At 47.2% G+C, this 14,102-nt stretch overlaps 1 long non-coding RNA gene across 1 annotated transcript in view; it reads left to right on the top strand.

Annotated features, from left to right (window-relative positions):
* The first annotated feature begins 2,386 nt into the window (after nucleotides 1-2,386).
* LOC137418189 (uncharacterized) overlaps nucleotides 2,387-14,102 on the top strand; it is a 38,049-nt gene continuing 26,333 nt past the window's right edge. The window contains exon 1 of the long non-coding RNA XR_013623319.1: nucleotides 2,387-2,444. This is a non-coding gene — a long non-coding RNA (uncharacterized LOC137418189). The remainder of the gene's footprint in view (nucleotides 2,445-14,102) is intronic.

The raw sequence follows: 14,102 nt of genomic DNA, 5'->3' as shown, positions 1-14,102 counted from the left end.
CCGGGCTCCGCCCTTGACGAGGAGCTGACAGTCAGCCCCTGTGTGGTAACCCCGTCGGAGCACATGGTCAATGGCGGCTAACCAAGCCGGAGTGAGGACGCGCACTCCCCGCGCCGCTGTTGTTGTTGTTGGTGTTGTTGTTTCATGAGATGATGGGAGGATGCGGAGATGAGATTGTGGGGAGGTATTGGGAGGTCCTAAACTTACTACTGGTGCCATACAATCACATTCTGGTGCAACGAAGAGTCAGAATTAATGGAAACGAGTCCTTAACTGACATAGACTAAGAATAACTAGCAAGATGTCCTATAGTTGTCTACGTGAGATGCGGTGAACCTGGGCACGACATTTAATGGGGGAAAAAGGGGAAGGTCGGGGCTACAGAGTGTTGTTTACAGACAATGGGACTAGGGAATGGGGGATTGGGGATAGTTGGGGAGTATTGGGGAAATAGGGGAATATTTACAAGCGGATATGGATGGAGGCCAAATCCCATATCCGCAACAATATAAAAAAAAAATAAACTTTTGCCAACATTCATGACATAAAGAAATATTTAAATCCGGATGTGAAGTAGTTCTGTATGGTTGGGTGAATACAATTACGAATTCAAAATCTTAATTTATACAATCAATTCCAAACGTCATTCCAATCACAAATTGATACTTTAACAAAATACTGTTTTAAATGACGGTTGTATTGGGATATTATCAAACCAGCTCATTGCCGTCATCTGTCCACTTCCGGATTTGCGGCAGGTTCGTATCGAGTTAATTTCAAAATCGTAATTTTATTGAGAATTTTTTGAAACCTCCTACCTACTTGACAACGTCCGCTGGGACCCCTAAACGTTCCACAGGAGGTTTGATGGGGCTAGCCCCAAAACTGAGGGAGTAGTTTGCGGTCGGACGGATGGACACTCCTGTTTTATTATATATAGATAAAAGCGAAATGTGCATTTGTTTGTTTGTTACTTGCAAAATCGAAGATTTTTCAACAACATTGGTCGGTTGCGTTTGTGGTTCTGTCTGTCTGTCTGTCTGTCTGTCTGTCTGTTTGTCTGTCACTGGCCTACAGGTCACAATTCTAAACCGATCGTCACGAAACTTCACCAATATGTATAGGCCGTCCCAATTGAGAAGCCTATTGATTTTGAGGTCAAAGGTCAAAGGTCATCTGGGGGTGAAATTTCTAAAATCGCCATTTTAAATCCGATTGACTTGAAAATTTAATAGCATTTTATATTGTCACTAAATTGGGAAATGAACTATTTTTGAGGTCAAAAGGTCAAAGGTCAACTCAAGGTCAAATTTTAAAAATCAATGTTCATCTAAACATCCTTCAATTTTCAAACGATTGACTTGAAAATTGAACCGCATTTGCATATCGAGTCAATAAATTGGGAAACATACTATTTTTGAGGTCAAAAGGTCAGAGGTCAACTCAAGGTCAAACTTCCAAAATCATCACTTTTCATCTGAAAAACCGTCTTTTTTTCATCCGAATGACTTGAAGATTGAACAGCATTTGCATATTGCCTCAATGAATTGGGAAACCAACCTTTTTTTAGGTCAAAAGGTCAAAGGTCAAACTTCCAAAATCATCAATTTTCATCCGATTGACTTGGAAATTGAAAAGCATTTGCATATTGAGTCACTAAATTGGGAAACGTACTATTTTTGAGGTCAAAAGGTCAACTCGAGGTCAAACTTCCAAAATCATCAATTTTCATCTGAAAAATCGTCACTTTTCTTCCTATTGACCCGAGCTTTGATCAAGATTGTCAATTTTAATCTTGATGAAATTGACAATTTGCTGTATCAATGGAATTTTTTTTCTTGGGGGGGGGGGCGGATTTTGCAAGTATCGTGCTCCGCATGACGTCTTCTTGTTGGTTTGTTTGTGAACTTAATCCTCTGAGCTCCCATGGTTAATCGGCACGAAACTTGATAGGATAACATCTTTTACCACCCTGCACCTAAATAGGGGTTTTAAAACAGTTATTTTCTCACAATTCATAACTTGAAACCATCCGAGCCTCCACCTGTCACCATGATCTCCCAGGGTCGATCCACATATACAAATCTTTATAAAAAGCCAATTTTTATCGGATTTCAACACGGTTATCGATACAATTCGTTTGATGGTGAGTTCCGATCATCAAATAAATTTATCATATGTGAGAAACAACTCTTAATTAAGACGTTGCCATGATCAATAAGGAGTCACGTGACTTCTGAAATGCTCTAATTATTCAAAAACCAAAAATAGTACAAACACAACCTATACATGGTTTTAAAGGTAATTTTACTGCTCATCTAACAACAGCACTCGTGTGAAAAATCGTTAGTGGTAAAAAGGACCCACGTGATGCCAACTCCAAACCGCCACTTCACAACGGGTGAACCGCCACCGATTACCTCATGGCTCATCCTCACATCAAGGTGAGTTGTTGTTTTACTCTGGTTGGGATCATACTGCTTTGAGCTCCCAAGGGTAATCACAACGAAACTTTCTACCGTCAGATTTTTAACTACGATATACCTGAATAGGGGATTTATACCGTGATGAGGTCATTAGGCCCGTTATTGTCGTGTTACACTCCCAAGTTAATTTATTTATGAACTAGAGGTAATTTCTTTACTACAGCTTCACGCTTTTACACCCTGAAGACTCCTTTAGACCCTTTACAACCCTTAGACCCTTTATACCCTTTAGACCATTTATACCCCTTACACCCTTTAAGACCCTTCACACCCCTTAGACCCTTTACATCCCTTAGATCCCTTTTGACCCTTTACACCCCATTTGACCCCCTTCGACTTCTTTAGACCCTTTATATCCCTTTGATCCCTTTTGACCTTTGAGTGAGGGAGTTTGTTCCAGAGGCGGGAGAAAAGAGGAATGAAAGAGTGAAGGTGAGCAGAGAGCCGAGATTTCGGCAGTTTAACCATCAGAGGGTTGCTGGCAGATCTTGTGCGACCTGTAGGAATATTTGGGGGACAGAGCACAGAGAGAGCTGGGGGTGCAAGGCCGGAGAGGAGTCGGTAGAAGACAGAAAGACCACCTACCTGCCTGCGGTGAGTGAGTGAAAGGCCCTCAGAGATAGCTTCATCGCGGGAGATTCCAATAATTCTGAAAGCTTTGGTTTCAACAGCGTGAAGCCGAGCTAGGTGTGAGGCAGGAGCACCGGCCCATAGGGGAGAACAGTATTCCATTGAGCTGCGGATGAAAGCCTTGTATGTGGTGAGGAGCTCAGGTGTGCCGAGGAAGGACTTCACACGACGGAGGATGCCCAGTCGGCGACTGGCTTTGGAGGCCAGCTTGGAAATGTGGTTTTCCCAAGAAAGATCATGGCAGATAGTGAGACCCAAAAGCTTGAGCGACAGAACTTCTTGGAGAGGATTGTTGAGAAAGTAGATGGGAGGGTTGTCCAGTCGATCTTTTCGGAGAGACATAGTAAGAGTGTGAGATTTGTCAGGATTGAAAGACATGTTCCACTTGTTTGACCAGTCTGTGATTTTGTCCAAGTCTTCAGAGAGTGAGGAGGCTGCAGACTGCCGATCTGAGGGAAGAGGAATGGAGCGGCAGAGAGTGGAGTCATCAGCAAAGAGATAGAGAGGATTTTCAAGAGAGTCAGAGAGATCATTGATGAAGACCAGAAAAAGCACGGGGCCCAGAACACTGCCTTGGGGAACTCCAGCCTGAACAGGAAGAGGAGAAGAGAGAAACCCATTCAGGGCCACACGTTGACGACGACTAGAGAGGAAGTCCGCCAGCCATGCGTGGAGATTTCCATGGATACCAAAGGAGGAGAGTTTGGTGAGCAGAGCGGGGTGCCAGACCGTGTCGAAGGCACGTGATATGTCGAGGGAGACAGCTCTAATTTCCTGTTTGGCATTGAGGACCTCCATCCATTGTTGAGACAGCAGAAGCAGCATGTCCAGAGTAGAGTGACCTGGTCTGAAACCAAATTGATGATCAGAGATCAAGCCATTGGAGAAGAGGAAAGATTTCATATCCGAAGCAATGATGGATTCCATGACTTTGCTGATAATTGGGAGAAGGCTGATTGGTCTGTAGTTGCTAGGATCTGTTTTTGCACCTTTTTTGTGCATAGCGGTGATGTTGGCTGATTTCCAAGCAGATGGCAGTTGACCTTGAGCAAAAGAGAGGGTGAAGAGAACAGAGAGAGGGTGAGAAGGTAGAAAAAAAATATGCTGAACAACATTACATAACTCGTCAGTGGTGAAAGTTGCACATTAATTAGTTATTTCTAATTAAACTAGAAAGACACTCGTGATGTCGCCCGATATGCCTTCCCCCACATTATTACATCATCATAATACTTGTACTAAGTTTGCTTTAAATCCATACAGCTGTTCTCAAGTATGATAAACAACCTAGTATGATAAACAACCTCGTACGATAAAAAAACACCGAGCACGATAAACAATGGAGTACGACAAACAACCTCGTGTGATAAACAGCCTAGTACGGCAAACAACCTAGTATGATAAACAACCTAGTACGATAACCAACCTGGTACGATAAACAACCTAGTACGAGAAACAACCTAGAACGATAAACAACCTAGTATGAAAAACAACCTAGTATGATAGACAACCTCGTATGACAAACAACCTGGTATGATAAACAACCTGGTCTGACAAACAACCTCGTATGATAAACAATCCAGAATGATTAACAACCTCGTATGATAAACAACCAACAACAACAACAACATGCATTTTAAAGGCCATTTTCCCTGCTAGAGCGGGGGTTAGCCTTGCGGTCCCCATGACAATCTTCTCCATTTTGCCCTATTTTCTGCATCTCTCCTTGTTAACCCCCTTGCCCGCATTTCTTCTTCCACCATCTTTAGCCAAGTCTTTCTCGGTCTTCCCCGTCCTCTGCTTCCTTCTACATTCATTTCCACCACTCTTCTCAACCAGTCACTTTCATCCTTCCTCAACACATGACCAAACCATCTCAACCTGTTCCTCTTCACAGTATCAATCACAGGCTCTATTCCCATCATCTTTCGCAATTCATCATTTGTCTTCCTCTCTCTCAACGATACTCCGCACATCCATCGAACCATTCGCATTTTTTTTTTTTTTTTTTTGTATACATGATCGAGGCTCGTGAAAGAGCTAAACCTACGCATTTCCACCCCTTCCAACCTTCGTTGCTGCTCTACGTTCATTACCCATGTCTCGCTCCCATAAATCATAACACTTCTCACACATGCAGCATACACCTTTCCCTTCAGCTTCAACGACACTCCCCTCATCATCAGCACGCCACTCAGTTCCCGAAACTTCTTCCATGCACATCTCACTCGAGCAACCGTTGCCGAGTCTGATCCACCTTCTCCATTCAGCATGTCTCCGAGGTAGCAAAATGTTTTCACACCTTCCAGCTTCACGCCGTCTCCAAGATCCAACTCAACATTTCCTCCATCTGCAGCTCTCTCTGTGCACACCTTACATTTGAATGTAGCTGCCACACTGGTTAATGACCCTCTCAGACCACTACATTTTTGATGAACCCACTCAGCGCACATTGTACATTGAATGGAGTTCACTCCGACACCCTTCCTACACACAGCACAGGGCCACTTCCCAGTTCTTTCCACCTCACCACATGCTTTACCACTTGCCATCACCTTCGTCTTTCCAATATTCACCTTCAGACCTTTTGTCTCCATACATTCCTTCCACGTGTTCATCTTTTCCTTCAGTCCATCCATACTTTCCGCAATCAACACCAGATCATCTGCATACAACAACTCCCACGGTAAACCCTCCTTTACGTTCTGAGCCAGCACCTCCATCACAGCTACAAATAGTAGTGGACTTAGTACCAACCCCTGATGCACTCCCACCTTCACCTCAAACTCACCACTGTTCCCGTCCTTCGTCCTTACAGCTGTGCGCGCTCTTTTGTACATTGCCATCACTACTCTGATCAACCATTCCTCCACTCCTAACTTCCTCAATGCCCATGTCAATACTTTGCGTGGTACCCTATCGAATGCTTTCTCCAGATCAACAAACCCAAGAAACAACTTCTTCCTCTTCTCCATGTACTTCTCCTGCAACTGCCTCACAATGAAAAGTGCGTCTGTCGTTCCTCTTCCTGGCATGAATCCAAACTGCATTTCGTCGATCTTCACTTTCTTCCTTATCCTCCTCTCCAACACTCTTTCCAATACCTTCATTCCATGCTCCAATAACTTTATCGCTCGGTACGAGCCACACTCCAGAGGGTCACCTTTCCCCTTGTATAGAGGGACGAGGGTACTCAGTTCCCAATCCACTGGAATGCGGCCTTCTTTCACCACCAGATTACAGATCTCTGCCATTCTCTTCACACCCCAACTTCCTGCTGCCTTCAACATATCTCCCACAACTCCCGTCGGCCCTCCCGCTTTTCTACCCTTCATTGCTTTTATCGCTTCCTCAACTTCCTTCTCAGTTATCTTCTCTGCCGGTCCTAAAACTGGGTTACTCTCTATGTTGCCATCCCATTCATTCTCTGTATTCAACAGCATTTCCATATATCTTTTCCATCTTCCTTTAATTCCATCTGGGTCGACAACGATTTGTCCCACTTCATCCTTCAAGCAACTCACCCCCATCACATCACACCTCTCTTTCGCTATCTGCTTTGCAATCCTGAATACTGCTTTCTGACCCTCTTCCGAATCCAAGCGTTCTCCGAACATTTTCCTACATGCCTCCTGCGCCTTTGCTACGTCTTTCTTTGCAGCCTTCCTGGCTGCCTTATAACTTTCATGCTCTGCTGTTTCTGCTCCCGTACCCTTCGCTTTCTGCCACTCCTTGAACTTCTTCCTCTTCTCGTCAATCCTCTTTCCAACTTCATCATCCCACCACCATGTTTCCGAGTGCCTCGGTGGTCCTTTTGTCCATCCACATACCTCACCAACGGCTACCAACAGACTAGCTTTCATTGACATCCAACCACTTTCAAGCTCAACCACATCATCCTCGACCCTACTCAGCCTCTCTTTTAATGCCTCCCTTACTGTCACCTCTTTCAACCTCCACACCTTCATTCTCGGTTGGTACTTCACCCGCCGAGCTCTCCTCGCACCTTTCACCCTTACGTCGCAGACAACCAAGTGGTGCTGTGAAACAGCCACGTCCCCCGGGATCACCTTTGTGTCCCGGAGGTGCCCCCTATCTCGCCTACGCACCATCAGGTAGTCAACGGTTGTCGTCGACCCACCTGACGTGTATGTAACAAGCTTATTGTCCTCTTTCTGGAACTGAGTATTACAAATCAACAAATCAGCTCCATCAGCAAACTCCAAAATCCTTTCACCTTCTCCATTTCTCACACCATATCCGTAACCCCCATGAACTCCGTCAAAACCATTCATACTCCTTCCCACATGTCCATTTAGGTCTCCTCCTACCACAACAACTTCCTCATCTTTCACGTTTTCCATCAGCTTCTCTATCGCACACCAGAACTTGTCCTTTTCTTCATCGCTTCGACCAACCTGCAGAGCATATCCCGAGATGACGTTCACCAAGAGCTTTCCAATCATCATTTTCACCATCATCAACCTTTCACTCACTCTAGTCACACTCACCACACTGTCTACAAACTCCTCAGAAAACAGGACACCAACACCATTCACGCCCTCCAGGCACCCTTGCCACACAAACTTGTATTTCTGTCCCTGCCTACCCTTCACCATTGTATGATAAACAACCTTGTACGATAAACAACCTAGTACGATAAACAACCTAGTACGATAAACAACCTCATACGATAAACAACCTCGTATGATAACCAACCTAGTATGATAAACAACCGAGTATGATAGACAACCGAGTATGATAGACAACCGAGTATGATAGACAACCGAGTATGACAAACAACCTAGTATGATAAACAACCTAGTATGACAAACAACCTATTATGATAAACAACCTAGAATGATAAACAACCTAGAATGATAAACAACCTAGAATGATAAACAACCGAGAATGATAAACAACCTCGTCTGATAAACAACCTAGAATGATAAACAACCTCGTCTGATAAACAACCTAGTATGATAAACAACCTCGTATGATAAACAACCTATTATGATAAACAACCTATTATGATAAACAACCTAGAATGATAAACAACCTAGAATGATAACAACCTAGAATGATAAACAACCTCGTCTGATAAACAACCTAGTATGATAAACAACCTAGTATGATAAACAACCTGGAATGATAAACAATCTAGTTTGATAAACAACCTCGTATGATAAACAACCTCGTCTGATAACCAACCTCGTCTGATAACCAACCTCATCTGATAAACAACCTCGTCTGATAAACAACCTAGTATGATAAACAACCTACAGACTTGGCATTTAATATGGAATTTTTTTTCTTTCTTGACTTGGGTTTACTTTCTGAACTCATTATATCAATCTGGTGAGTTTCTTTTACCCTTCGGTGATGTCTTTGTTGAAAGAACCATGTCACTGATTGTCTTTCGCAGCAAGAAGTCAATAACAGGATTATATCACAGGTGGCGTGACAAAATGTAAGGACAGGTACATTTGACGATTGGCTTCACAATCGGGTATATAAGGGTTGTTGCGTCCTGTATTAGTGGAAAACAACTGCTGCACGTCTACAAAAGTTATTTCCACTTCCTCTGGAGATGGTCCGTCAACTTGACAATGCTGTATGTCATGGAGTGGTGGCTTTACGAAATTCTGGCATGAAACAGCGTGCTATTGCACGGCAGTATGGCATCACTCAAGGTCAGGTGTCAAAGCTCCTGAAACGAAAAGCTCAGAGGGGTGTCCCTACTCCAATACCGAGGCCAGGACGTCCACGCAGAACCACAAGGAGAGATGATCGCCAGCTGCACCGGTTCGTCTGCAATGGCCGTACCAACTCAGCTAATCGGCTTAGGGCTGAGTGGCAGCAACTGACAAATGTGCCTGTATCCAGAAGGCGAGTCAACCAACGACTGGTTCAAGCAGGCTATCGTGCCAGGCGTTCCCTGAGAAAGCCACGCCTGACCAGACAACAAAGCCAGCGCCGATTGCAGTGGGCCAGAGAGCACCGTCAATGGCAGCCAGGACACTGGAATCACGTGACCTTCAGTGACGAGTCTAGATTTCTGGTCTATCGTCAAGATGGCCGCATCCGAGTGCGCAGACAAGTGCATGAAGCCCACAACGAAGATTGTATAGTGCCAAGAGTCCAAGCTGGAGGTGATGGGGTGAATGTTTGGGCTGCTGTTCATGCAGGGGGCAAAACTGACCTGGTTGTTTTGAATGGAAACCTGAACCAGTTCAAGTACAGGGTCATTCTGGAAGAAACATTGCTTCCATTTGCTCGTGCAGCCTTTCGAGGAAACTTTGTCTTCCAAGATGACAATGCACGGCCTCATCGTGCTCGCATGATCCAACACTTTCTTGCTGACCGTGGTGTAGAGCATATGGAGTGTCCTGCCATGTCCCCGGATATGAATCCGATAGAGAACTTGTGGGCATAATTAACGTGTCAAATCGACAACTTGGACCAGCAGCCGACCTCTGTGCGTGCATTGCAGCAGGCTATTGTCACTGCATGGCAAGCGATTCCTGTCCAAACCTTGACAAATCTCGTGAACTGCATGCCTCGACGTGCACGTGCTCTCCTGAATGCTCGTGGGGGTTACACGAAGTACTGAACTGTAATTTTACTGTCCGTAATCCCAGTCATAATTTAGCTTTTGTTTTTGTTGAATTTTTTTTTGGCTAATGTGCAAAATAAAGAGATACTTCTGGAAAACGTACAGAAGTTTAACACAGTACTGTCCGTGAATTGAGTTCGATATCAGTTGACATCACTTTCAAGGATCAATTTATTTGCTTCGAAATGTCAAATGTGGTTTTTGTTTCTTTAAAAGGTCAAATTAACAAAATCTAGAATAATTTCAACATAATTCCAATGAACTTTTGGTTCTCAGTCATCTTTAAAAGTAAGTTCACCCCCACAAAAAAAATATTCCATATTAAATGCCAAGTCTGTAGTATGATAAACAACCTAGAATGATAAACAACCTAGTATGATAAACAACCAAGTATGATAAACAATCTATTATGATAAACAACCTGGAATGATAAACAACCTCGTCTGATAAACAATCTAGTATGATAAACAACCTCGTATGATAAACAACCTTGTATGATAACCAACCTCGTATGATAACCAACCTCGTATGACAAACAACCTCGTATGATAACCAACCTAGTATGACAAAAACCCAGTGTGATAAACAACCTAGAATGATAAACAACCTCGTACGATAAACAACCTAGTGTGATAAACAACCTAGAATGATAAACAACCTAGTATGACAAAAACCCAGTGTGATAACCAACCTAGTACGATAAACAACCTAGAATGATAAACAACCTCGTACGATAAACAACCTAGTGTGATAAACAACCTAGAATGATAAACAACCTAGTACGATAAACAACCCAGTACGATAAACGACCTAGTATGATAAACAACCGAGTATGATAAACAACCTTGTATGATAACCAACCTCGTATGACAAACAACCTCGTATGATTACCAACCTAGTATGACAAAAACCCAGTGTGATAAACAACCTAGAATGATAAACAACCTCGTACGATAAACAACCTAGTGTGATAAACAACCTAGAATGATAAACAACCTAGTACGATAAACAACCTAGTACGATAAACAACCTAGTACGATAAACAACCTAGTGTGATAAACAACCTAGAATGATAAACAACCTAGTACGACAAAACAACCTCGTATGATAAACAACCTAGTATGATAAACAACCTTGTATGATAACCAACCTCGTATGACAAACAACCTCGTATGATAACCAACCAAGTATGACAAAAACCTAGTGTGATAAACAACCTAGTACGATAAACAACCTAGTGTGATAAACAACCTAGAATGATAAACAACCTAGTACGATAAACAACCGAGTGTGATAAACAACCTTGTGTGATAAACAACCTAGAATGATAAACAACCTAGAATGATAAACAACCTAGAATGATAAACAACCTAGAATGATAAACAACCTAGAATGATAAACAACCTAGAATGATAAACAACCTAGAATGATAAACAACCTCGAATGATAAACAACCTAGAATGATAAACAACCTAGAATGATAAACAACCTAGTACGATAAACAACCTAGTACGATAAACAACCTAGTGTGATAAACAACCTAGAATGATAAACAACCTAGTGTGATAAACAACCTAGTAGGATAAACAACCTAGTACGATAAACAACCTAGTACGATAAACAACCTAGTGTGATAAACAACATAGTACGATAAACAACCTTGTATGATAACCAACCTCGTATGATAACCAACCTTGTATGACAAAAATCTAGTATGATAACCAACCTCGTCTGATAACCAACCGAGTGAAGCGCGGTGTTACGCGCACTGCTTGTAAGCAAGGAGGAAGCGGCCAACGCGGTAAGTTGTAAGAGTCTTTATTCAAGAGCTCCACTGTAACACTAGAGCGTTCCGGGCTGCTCGCCCGGTGTATATCCCGTGGCCACGCCTACCCCTCGGGCATGGCCGCCGCCCACTTGGTGCGCGGAATGATGCCCTCACGCCAGTGAGCTTTCGTGTCCGCCACACGCGCCCCCCCAGAATTCCCGTGCACCTGGAGGGCCAGTTTGCGGGGCAAACGGATGACCCGGCCGAAGCGCCCTCTGGCGACTGGCGGCGTCCGGGGTGCAGGGATGCCAGCTGGGATGCCTCCGGCTGCACCCGGGATGGGTGCAGGCTCGGGGCCGGGTGGTGCCGGGGGTGCGCCCGCAGGGGGGCGGCCCCGACACGGGGGCCGAGTCACCGGCGTTGGGTGGTCCACGTTGAGGTGGGCCGGCTTGAGGCGGTCTATGGAGACACGGTCAGGAGTGCCGCCGATGTCCAAGGTGAAATGTTTCACCCCGGTCTCCAGCACGTGGAAAGGCCCGTCGTACGGGGGCCGCAGTGGTGTTCGGTGGGCGTCGTGCCGGACGAAGACGTACTCCGCGGTGCGAAGCTCCGGGGCGACGTGCGTAGGTAGGTGCCCGTGGTGCGCCGTGGGCACCGGGGCGAACCTCTGGGCGGTCTCCTGCAGCGCGGAGCGCTCCTGCGCCGCGGACCATGGTGCTGTGGAGTCGGGGAGGAACTCGCCCGGCACCCGCAGCGGTTGCCCGAAGACCAACTCCGCCGCGGATGCACGCAGGTCGTCTTTGGGCGCCGTCCGGAGGCCCAGCAGCACCCAGGGGAGCCTGTCGACCCAGCCGCCATCGCGGAGGGTCGCCCGGAGCGCGGCCTTCAACGAGCGGTGGAACCGCTCGCACAGGCCGTTAGCCTGGGGGTGGTAGGCCTTGGTGCGGTGCAGCTGGACCCCGAGCCCCCGCGCGACCGCCCCCCAGAGCTCCGAGGTGAACTGGGGGCCGCGGTCGGACGAGATGTCCGAGGGGGCGCCGAACCGGGCGACCCAGGTGGCGATGAACGCCTGCGCCACGTCCGCCGTCGTCGTTGACGCCAAAGGCACGACCTCCGGCCACCGGGTGGTGCGGTCCATCATGGTCAGGACGTGGGTGAAACCCCGCGAGGGGGGCAGAGGTCCCACCAGGTCCACGTGAACGTGGTCAAACCGACGTTCCGGCACCGCAAACAGGGCCAATGGGCCTGGGTATGTCGGTGCACCTCCGCGCGCTGGCACGCGAGGCACGTCCTGGCCCAGCCGCGGACGGCCTTCCGGAGGCCATGCCAGACAAACTTGTCGGCGATCAACCTCTGGGAGGCCCTCGTGCCCGGGTGGGACAGGCCGTGGATGGCGTCGAAAATCTGGCGCTGCCAGCCCGCGGGCACGATGGGGCAAGGCCGCCCGAGGGAGATGTCGCACCAGAGGGCCGTGCCCGCGCCATTGAACGGCACCTCAGTGACGCGGAGGCCCATAACGGCGGTCCGCAAGGCCTGGACGTCGGGGTCGGCGGCCTGGTCCGCCGCCATCCGGGCATAGTCGATGCCGAGGTGGACCGCATGGGCAACGGACCAGGAAAGGCAATCCGCCACCGGGTTGTCCTTCCCCGCGACGTGCCGGATGTCCGTCGTGTATTCGGACACGGCCGAGAGGTGACGCTGCTGCCGGGCCGACCACGGCTCGGCGACCTTGCCCATCGCGAACACCAGTGGCTTGTGGTCGACGAAGGCCGTGAATGCACGGCCCTCGAGCAGATGGCGGAAGTGCCTGACCGCCAGGTGGAGCCCGAGCAACTCGCGGTCGAAGGTACTGGACCGGCGTTCGGGCGGGCGAACCTGCCGACTGAAGAACGCCAGCGGTTGCCAAGTTCCACGCACCAATTGCTCGTGCACCGCGCCCACCGCGTAGTCCGAGGCGTCGGTGGTGAGGGCGATCGGTGCATCGGGCGCCGGGTGCGCGAGCATGGTGGCGTTAGCCAAGGCGAGCTTCGCGCCCACGAACGCCGCGTCCATCTGCTCGGTCCAGGTGACGTCACCTTTGCCCGGCTTCCCTCGGAGGGCCTCGTGCAGGGGGCGCAGGAGCTGGGCGATGCGGGGCAGGAACCGATGGTAAAAGTTTACCATGCCCAGGAACTCCTGGAGCCCCCTGATTGTGCGGGGGCGCGGAAACCCCTTCACCGCCTCCACCTTGGCCGGTAGGGGGACGGCCCCGTGCCTGGTGACGCGGTGCCCCAAAAAGTCGATTTCAGTGACACCGAACCGGCACTTGGCGGGGTTCACGATCAGGCCGTCCTGGCCCAGGCGTTCGAAGAGCCTGGGCCAGCAACCTACAGACTTGGCATTTAATATGGAATTTTTTTTTTCTTGACTTGGGTTTACTTTCTGAACTCATTATATCAATCTGGTGAGTTTCTTTTACCCTTCGGTGATGTCTTTGTTGAAAGAACCATGTCACTGATTGTCTTTCGCAGCAAGAAGTCAATAACAGGATTATATCACAGGTGGCGTGACAAAATGTAAGGACAGGTACATTTGACGATTGGCTTCACAATCGGGTATATAA

The sequence above is a fragment of the Myxine glutinosa genome, chromosome 5 (genome assembly GCF_964187855.1).
Source record: "Myxine glutinosa chromosome 5, kmMyxGlut1.1, whole genome shotgun sequence".
NCBI classification, from domain to species: Eukaryota; Metazoa; Chordata; class Myxini; order Myxiniformes; family Myxinidae; genus Myxine; species Myxine glutinosa.
This window is presented reverse-complemented; position numbering and strand designations above follow the sequence as displayed.